We start from the raw sequence: 9,485 nt of genomic DNA on the forward strand, positions 1-9,485 counted from the left end.
TATCTGAAGCCATCTGGTCATGGGCTTTTCTTTTTTGAGAGCTTTTTGATGACTGACTCAATCTCTTTTCTTGTGATTGACTTGAAGTCATCTGTTTGTTCTCGAGTCACTGTCAGTTGTTTATGCTTTTCTAGGAAGTTGTCACTTTCATCTATGTTATCTAGTTTATTAGCATACGGTGTTTGTAGTGTTTTGTAGTTCATTATCTCCTTTATTTCTGCAGCATCAGTACTCATGTCTCCTTTCCATTTCTGATTGTATTTGTTTGCATCTGCTCTTTTTTTTGTTAGCCTAGCTAGGGATCCATCAATTTTATTGATTTTCTTGAAGAACTGACTTCTGATTCTGCTGAGTCTCTTTTGTTTTCTTGTTCTCAATTTCATTTATTTCAGCTCTGATCTTTATTATTTCTTTCCTTCTGTTTTCTTTGGGTTTCGTTTGCTCTTTTTTTTTCTCTAGTTCCTCCATGTGAACAGTTAATTCCTCATTTTTTTCTCTCTGTTTTCTTTTAATGTAGCCATTTAGGGCAATAAACTTCCCTCTCAGCACTTCCTTTGCTGCATCCCTTAAGGTTTGATATGTTGTGTTTTTATTGTCATTTGCCTTGAGGTATTTAGTGATTTCACTTGTAATTTCTTCCTTTGTTATTGTTTTTTTAAGCAGTTGTTGTTTGGCCTTCATATATTTGTGAAGTTTATGACCTTCTGCCTGTGATTTATTTCCAACTTCATTCCATTATGATCCGAGAAAGCATTTTGTATGGTATCAGTATTTTTAAATTTGTTGAGACTTGCTTTGTGACCCAACATGTGGTCTATCGTAGAGAATGTTCCAGAAGCACTTTAGAAAAATTGTATCCTGCTGCTGTCAGGTGTAGTGTTCTATAAATATCTGTCAAGTCTAGTTAATTCATTGTTATATTCAACATCTCCATTTCTTTATCGAAATTGAAGTCTCTATTATTTTAGAGGTATGTACTTTTCCTTTCAGTGTTCTCAGTGTTTGCCTCATGAGTTTTGGGGCACTTTTACTTATGTTTTCTTGGTGAATTGACCCTTTTATTAATATGTATTGTCCTCCTTTGTCTCTTTTAATTGTTTTACTTTTGAAGTCTAATTTGTCTGATGTTAATATAGCTACTCCCACTTTTTTCTGGTTGCTTTTTGCATAATGTATCTTTTTCCAACCTTTCACTTTCAGCCTAATTTTGTCGTTGTGTCTAAGATAAGTTTCTTGTAGACAGCATATAGATGGGTCCTGTTTTTTAATCCATTCTACCAGTCTGTGTCTTTTTATTGGGTAGTTTAATCCATTAACACTTAGTATCATTACTGTAAGGGCAGTACTTCCTTCTGCCATTTTGTCTTTTGGATTTTATATGTCACATCTTAGTTTTTCTTCTCTCTTTTTTTACCCTTCCTGATAATCTTCATTTCTACACTTTTCTCCAAGTCTTTCTCTCCTGTCTTTTCCTGTCAGCCGGTAGCACTCCCTTTAGTATTGCTTGTAGCACTGGTCTCTTATTCAGACTGTTTCAGTGTCTGTTTGTGTGAAAATATTTTAATATCTCCCTCAGTTTTGCCATGTATAGAAATCTTGGTTAGCACTTTTTCTCTTTCAGTATCTTAAGTATATCATACCACTGTCTTCTCTCCTTCATGGTTTCTGTGGAGAAATCTGTGTGCAGTCTTGTTGAGCCTCCCTTGTATGTGATGGATTGCTTTGCCCTTACTGCTTTCAGAATTCTCTCTTTGTCTTTGATATTGAACAATCTTATTGGTAAGTGTCTTGGTGTAGGTCTATTGGGATCTATTCTGTTTGGGGTATGCTGTACTTTTTGAATCTGTAATTTTCTTTCATAAGAGTTGGGAAATTTTCAGTGAATATTTCTTTAATTAATCTTTCTGCCCCTTTACCTCTCTCTTCTCCTTTTGGGATACCTATAACATGTGAGTTTGTGCACTTCATGGTTTCAGTCAGCTCCCTAAGAACCTTCTTGTATTTTTCCATTCTTTTCACCATCTGCTCTTTTCTGTGTAGGAATTCAAGTATCTTGTCTTCCAGTTCACTGATCCTTTCTTCTCCCTCTTCAAATCTACTGTTGTATCTCTTCATTGTGTTTTTCATTTCCTCCATTGTGCCCTTCATTCCCATAAGTTCTGCCATTAGTTTTTTCAAGTTTATGAATTGTTTCTTATGGTCATCCAGTGTCTTCTTTATATCCTTTATCTCTTTTGCTCTATCTTCCCTCAGCTCACTGATTTGATTTTTGAATTGGTATGGGAGATCTGTTTGATTATTAGTTATTTGTTTCAACTCCTGTATCTCCATTGAAGTGTTTTTTGTTCCTTTTGCTGGTCCATATTTTTGTATTTCCTAGTATGGCTTGTTATCTTAAGCTGTCTACGTGTCTGATTTTCTTGAATAGTTTATTCTGGAGCTCATTTTCAGTCTTCTATCTCGGGTTTTCTTGTTGTTTGGCTTTCTTCTGTATGCTTTGGTGTTCTGTTCAACTTATTTTAGACCTCTAACTTAGGTTCTATTTGGCTGATTTGAATTTTTCATGTCTTGTTTTTGTGTTTCTTGCCCTGCCTCTATGTAGCCTTTTTGTGAGAGGGTGTTCTCAGATCTAGTCAACCCCAATCATGTTTTCCTAGTCCAGAGAGGCCTAGGCCTCAGGAAGAAGGTATGGAGTTTCCCCAAAAATGAGACCCTCCTATGAGGCCTTTTGACTGTGTGCTTTTCCTGTCCTGTCCAGCTGGTGGCACTTGGCAGCCCACAGCTCCCTCACCAGTGTAGGGAGGTGTGGTGTCTTTAGTTCTCCTTGTGACTCTGACTCTGTCAGCGGTGTGCCTGACTGAAGCTGATTTCTGATTTCCAGCCTCTTGTGTCTGAGCTCCTTGAAGGAGGGCAGCTAACTGAGCTGGACCATACCCTTCTCTTTTTCAGGAAGTTATGCCCTTTAGGGAATTTTCTCCCCCTTTAGGCTCACTGCTTTTTCTGTCATACATATCTCAGGTCTCCACTGCATGTGTTTGGAGGCCAACTGCAGATATCTGAAAAGAACTACTTATAATAGTCATTTAAAGAAGAAAGGAAAAAAAAGGAAAAAAAAAGTCCCTTTTTAAAGACTTTACCCAGGCTGAAAGATTTGTCATTGTCAGAATAGAGTATTTAAATGTGTGCAATGGGCTATTATCTGGATAATATCTCTCCAACAGTTTTAATTCCTCCATTGCCAAGGGCCTGTTGAATTGTAAAAAGATTGTCAGAGAGCAAGAAAGGAGGAGGTATGAAATGTAGAAAAAAAAAAGCAAGCTTTTTTGTATCCGGGGCATGTGTTCCCCCTTGTATGTGCCCCCCCTTCCTGTAGCCCCACTCTTCTGTAGCATCCCCAGCTCCAAAAGTTAATGAATTAATTTGTTAATTGATTCTGCAGTTGAGACTGGGTTGAGTCTTCCTTCTTTTTCCCAGCATACGTTTTTTTTTTTTTTTTATTGTTTGTTTGTTTGTTTGTTTTTGTTTCTGGGAACCAGCTGTAAGACAGTCCGTGAGGTCTGGGCAGGGAGGGGTGCCTGATCCCTGGTCTGGGGAACCTACAAATTTCACTGTGATCTCAGCTTGTCCACACATTCCAGACTTGTGTATGATGTGTGACTGGTCACTAGAGAACCCAGAAACACTGTTTCATACAGTTTCTGACTAATTATCAGCTGCTTTAGAGGAGAGACTAAATTCCACTCCTTACCACTCCACCATCTTGCCCTGCCAGCTCAAGTATGTTTTTAATTTCATCTACAGTGACTTTTATTTCCAAAATCTATATTATTTTTTTGTGTGTTCTTTCACATTCTTCTTTATGTTCTCATAGTGTCTTCTTAATATCCTTTATGTCTTTATACATATTTTCCTTCATTTCTTTGAATTTATTAAGATTTTCTTGTACATCTTTGATTAGTTTTTCCCAATTGTCACCTCCAACTTTTTGATTTCTTTGACTGGGCCATTTAATCTTTGACTGGGCCATTTATTCTTGAGTTTCAGTGTGCCTTGTGTTTTTTTTTTTGTTTGTTTTTTTGTTTTTGTTTTTTTTTTTTTTTTTTTTTTTTGCTGATGTCTGATTATCTTGTTGGGTACATTCTGAAGGTCCAGTTCTCTCTTGTCTATGGTTTTCCTGTTTTCTGGATTTATATTAGGGTACTGCTTTGACAGTTGAGTTGTCTGTATTTCTCACCATAAACAGGTCCAGGTACCCATGAAGGTGGTGTAGACCACCTCTGATGGCCTGTGATAGGTTTTGAGAGGCTGTGAAAAGCTGTGCAGTTCCCCTGCACTTTTTGGCCTGGTCAGGCAATAGTGCTATTCAGTAACTTACTTGTCCTCAGAAGCCGTTTACCTCCTGGAGCCTGACAGTGACTGTCCAGGCAGGACTGAAACTGTGGGGTTCCTTTGTCCTCATTTTGCCCACCAAACTCTGATTCAGTGTGGAGCTGTGTCCACCATTTTACTTGTGGTGGAGGACTCCCTCAGCTATCCCTGTCTGCAGCCATCCCACAGGAAGTGATTGGGCCACCTGCTGCTATTTCACTCAGGATGGGAGGGTGAGCACGTGGACCCGTGGCTGGAAATACAGTCTGTCCACATTTTCACAGACTCTTCATCCCTCACTGGCCTGGGCCTTGAGATGTCCTCCCCTGTCCCCCATTTCTGCAAACAGTTGCTTTGGGTAATTTCTGCCTGGCTGCTGCTTTTCAGAATGATTCTTTCATTCCCTCCTAACCCTCCATTTTGGAAACTACTCCTTGTTGCCCTTTTATATTATGCCCTCCTCAGTGGCTTAAGTCCTGCCATGGTTCCCTGTGGGCTTGGGTCTCTGTATCTGGATATAGGTGGAGACCTGTCTCACTGCTGTGTGAGATTTTATAGTCTGTGTCCCTGGTGGGAGGTAGGAAGGATCCTGACTGCTGACTCTGGGCACTTCCTGAGCTGTGTGTGACTGAATGAGCCAGAATGGAAAGGACCAGCTTGTCTGACAGAAGTTAATGACCTGATATTTTCCTGTTGAGCGTTTGTGGGATCCTTCTCCAGTTTTTATCTTCCTTCAGAGTTCTGAACAAGTGAGAATTGTTCTTTTTCTGCTGAATCTCTGGAGATAGATTTTCAGTAGCTGTTTACATTGGCATGTTGGTGACATCACTCAAGGGATTACTTTTTAATAATTTTTTTCTTTGTTAGACAAGTTGAGCATTTACAGAACAACTATGCATAACATACAGGAATCCCATATACCACTACACAATTAACACCTTGTATTGGTATGGAACATTTCTTCAAATTGATGGTAGCAAATTTTAATAATTGTGTTAATAACTGTAGTCCATGGCTTAACTTAGGGTACAGTGTTGGTGTAGTGTCCATCCATAGATCCATAGTTTTTTTTAAATTTTTATTGTTTTACCCTATATGCAATCTAAAATTTCCCCACATTCATATATATGTCCATGCTGCTAATTACATTCACTATTTGTGTTACCATTACCACCATCCATTACCAAACATATCCATCACTCCAAATAGGAATCCTGTATATTTTTTATAGGTATTTTAATTTATTGGATGCATATTAGGTATATATTTCTATTAGAAAAAGAAATAACATTCCTACTTTCCAGACAGAAGACAGTTTATAGAACAAAGCTAACTGTTATTATACAAATGGAATGAACATAAATAAAAGATGAAATACTGATCTTCTATCACATTCATTTGTTTTAAAACTAATCTTTTACAATGAAAAATCACTTATTTGAAACTCTGTATAGTTGGAAATTACATAGGTATCTACCAACTCTATGTATTATTTCAGAACTTTACAAAACAATTTTATTGATGATATTTATGTGTGAGAAAAAGAGAAATGTTAACTATATATAACTACCATATTTCAAGGGACACTATTTAACAGTAAAGTTTTTATATCATGACAAGTTTAACTATTAGTTATTTTAGAAATGTTACCTAATCTAGAATGACAGTTATTAAATATTATATATTCCATCCCTAACTCCATTCTGATACTCTATAAATTACATCAAAGTATCTGTGGAAGTTGAAATTTTAACTAAGAAGGAAACTCAGGCTGGTTTTAAGGTTTCTGATATCCACTAAGTTTAGCACCTTTTCTTTCTTACCACAAAGAACCTTCTTTTATGTAAATATAAATTTTAGCTAGAACATATCATTTTCTGATGATGTACCATTACTGTTATTTATATTAAAACCCCATCCCTCATCAGAGTTTTATTTCTCCTCTGCTGTCTCAGCCTCTGAGCACATCCTGTGGAGCACTGCATTAGGATAGCAGACAAAAGCATCTGTTTCGCTTCCCAATTCTGCCAACTGCTGCAGTGAAGACACACAAGGATAATGGCCTTTTAGCATTTAGCATATCTGGCAATTTGGAATTGTTCTCTTGAAGACGTCGAGAATGTCTCACTGGCATTAGAAACTTCAGCTCTTTAAACATAGAATTTGTTTCATCAAATTGCGTCTTCTTTTTTACACTTTACAAGTATGGTGTGGTTGAAACACTGTATTTAGTTAAGGATCTCACTCTAGTTTCTTTATTGGGGTTTTTAGCATCACTGACGGGCTCTTTTGTTTTGTCTTCTTGTTCATTTTCAGTCTGAAATATCACATTTTTAGGTTGTCTATTTTTCATTTCTAGTTTTCCTGGCTCTAGGTTAACACCTATATTATCAGTATTGACTTGGATTTCTTCTGTGGCTGCACAAGCCTTGGGCTTTTCTCCAAAATTAAGTTCTAATTTATTCTTCAGTGTTAGAATATCTGCATTTGCATGTTGCATCTCTTCAATAGGCTGAGCCCCTGTCAGAATGGTTTCTTATAGATCGTGATAATGTTTTCAGTAGGACCTGTAATTGATTCAAGATGTACTAGGCATATCCCATATTTAAATTTTTTGGCATCTGGAATATTTTTAACCAGGTCATTCAGTGTGGTTTCTTTTGAGCATCCCTCATTAATTAGATTCAGGCATTCAGAAAATGTCATGTTTACTTTTTTAGTAAATGGTCTCTGCTCGTCTTCTTCTGCCATGATAGTCCAGAAAGACCCGACAGGGTTTTCGTCTTGTCCTTCAGGTTCTAGCTGGGTAAGTACAGAGCTAGAAGGCCTTTTCAGCACTCTTTCTCTGCCAGCTTTGCACTCAGTCAGATGGATTCTTCTCTCCTCTGCATTTTCTTTGGGCTGAGCCGATCTAACAAAGGTTGCTTGGGCTACAGTTTGTCTTTGCTGATTAGTGGTTTTGGACTTTTCTATCAGTTTGGTGTTAGAAGATGAAGTTGGCCTGGTTATAATTTCAGAACCCAGGTTTCTTGATGATGTCTCATTTCTTTTTTTGTCTTGAGAAGAACTGGTTTTGACCCTAGATAAATCTGTTTTTAACTGTAGTAATCAATTTCCATCTGGACTCTAACACTGGCAGAAGTTCTGCTGACATCCTGTTTCTCCTTGTCCTGGCTATTACTGTGGTAACTTCTAATAGGAGGTCATACAAGCTGTCAGTCCTGACATGCAGTGCTCACAAATTTTGTGGTAGCTCTGTTTGAGGTGCTGTTACTTTTCACTCTTACACTGCTGGTGTTTAAAGGCTGAGGCTCTGTGGCTTCAGAGACAGTAGCTGAAAGTTTCCAAGTTGTGGCAGAACTCACATCTTTGACTTGCAGAGGTTTTCTAAATGAATTCACCTTAGGCTGAATAATTTGGCCATGATAAGATCCCAGCAGCACAGGACTCTTAGGAATGTTAGCAGCATCTTGCTTCGGTTTTTCTGTAGTCATTTGGTTTTCTTTACTTTTTTTTTTTTTAAGTGAATTGCCTGGGTAAATGTCATACGTTGATTTTGAGGATCATCTTTAATTGGCAACAACTGTAGAGGTTGATTATTATCCTCAAAATTACATGTATCAACTTCTATAGTTGAATTGGTTAAGTCAGAAGGTTTTAAAGGAATACATTTTTTTCCATCCTTACATTATTTTGCTTTCTGTAGATCTTTTGGCATTTTCTTCATCACCTTTTTTAAGTTCCAGAACTTTTGTCCTTTCTTGGACCTGGTGTTCAGATGTCATCATTCTCCAATCCCTGGATAATATCTGATCTTCCTCTTTGTTTATAAAAAGTGTTTTCCTTCTCAAAGAAGTTCCTTGAGGGTTTGTCTTCTTTGTTCTCAGAGTGCGGGCTAGGCCTTCTGACTGGGTGGCGGCTGCAGGTCACTGGACAAGGCTGGGAGCTCATGGCAGCCCCGAGGCGGGCTTGGCGGACCCACCCACAGCCCGCAGCCACCCACCCTGGCCTCAGGAATCCTGTACATTTTAATCCATAACTTCCCATTCCCTATCCCCACCTTGTACCCCTATAACCTGTATTCTACATTCTGACTCTATGAGTTTGCTTATTCTAATTGCTTCAAGTGAGATCATATATATTTGACCTTATATGTCTGGCTTATCACTCTCAACCTGATGTCTTCAAGGTTCATCCATGTTGTTGCTTGTTATGAAGAAGTCATTTGTTTCTATGGCTGAATAACATTCCATCATATGTATATGCCACATGTGATTAATCCATTTTTCAGTTGATGGACATTTGGATTGCATCCATCTTTTGGCAATTGTGAATAATGATGCTATGAACAGCAGTAGGCAAATATCTGTTTGAGTCCCTGCTTTCAATTCTTCTGTGTCTATTCCTAGTTGTGGGATTGCCAGGTCATATGGTAGTTCTATATTAGCTTTCTGAGGAACCACCAAACTGTTTCCACAGTGGCTGCATCATTTTACATTGCCAAGAGCAATGAATAAGTGTTACTATTTCTCCACATCCTCTCCAATACTTGTTATTTTCCATTTTAAAAAAAGCAGCCATTCTAATGGCTGTGAGGTGGTATCTCATTGTGGTTTTGGTTTGCATTTCCCTGATCGCTAATAATGTTGAGCATCTTTTCATGTGCTTTCTGGCCATTTTGTATATCTTATTTGGAGAGATGTCTAGTTAAGTCTTTTGACCATTTTTTAATTACATTGTTTCTTTATATATTCTAGATAATAAAACTTTATCAGATATGTGGTTTCCAAATATTTTCTCCCATTGTGTAGGTTGTCATTTTATTTTCATGATAAAGTCCTTTCAAGCACAAATGATTTTAATTTTAAGGCGGTCCTGTTGATCTACTTTTTCTTCTCTTGCTTGTGCTTTGGGTGGAAAGTCTAAGAAACCATTGCCTAATGCAAGGTCCTGAACATGCCTCCCTAGATTTTTTTCTAGGAGTATGCTAGTTCTAGCCCTTAGATTATGGTCTTTGATCCATTTTAAATTAAAATTTGGACATGGTATGCAGTAGGGGCCCTCATTTTTTGGCAATGGATATCCAGTTTTCCCAGCACCATTTGTTGAAGAGAATT

At 37.8% G+C, this 9,485-nt stretch overlaps 1 pseudogene; it reads right to left on the reverse strand.

Moving 5' to 3' along the window:
• Positions 1-6,300: 6,300 nt before the first annotated feature.
• LOC119524136 lies at positions 6,301-8,395 on the reverse strand (annotated as a pseudogene).
• Between the last annotated feature and the right edge of the window lie 1,090 nt (positions 8,396-9,485).

This window comes from Choloepus didactylus, chromosome Y (assembly GCF_015220235.1).
Source record: "Choloepus didactylus isolate mChoDid1 chromosome Y, mChoDid1.pri, whole genome shotgun sequence".
NCBI classification, from domain to species: domain Eukaryota; kingdom Metazoa; phylum Chordata; class Mammalia; order Pilosa; family Megalonychidae; genus Choloepus; species Choloepus didactylus.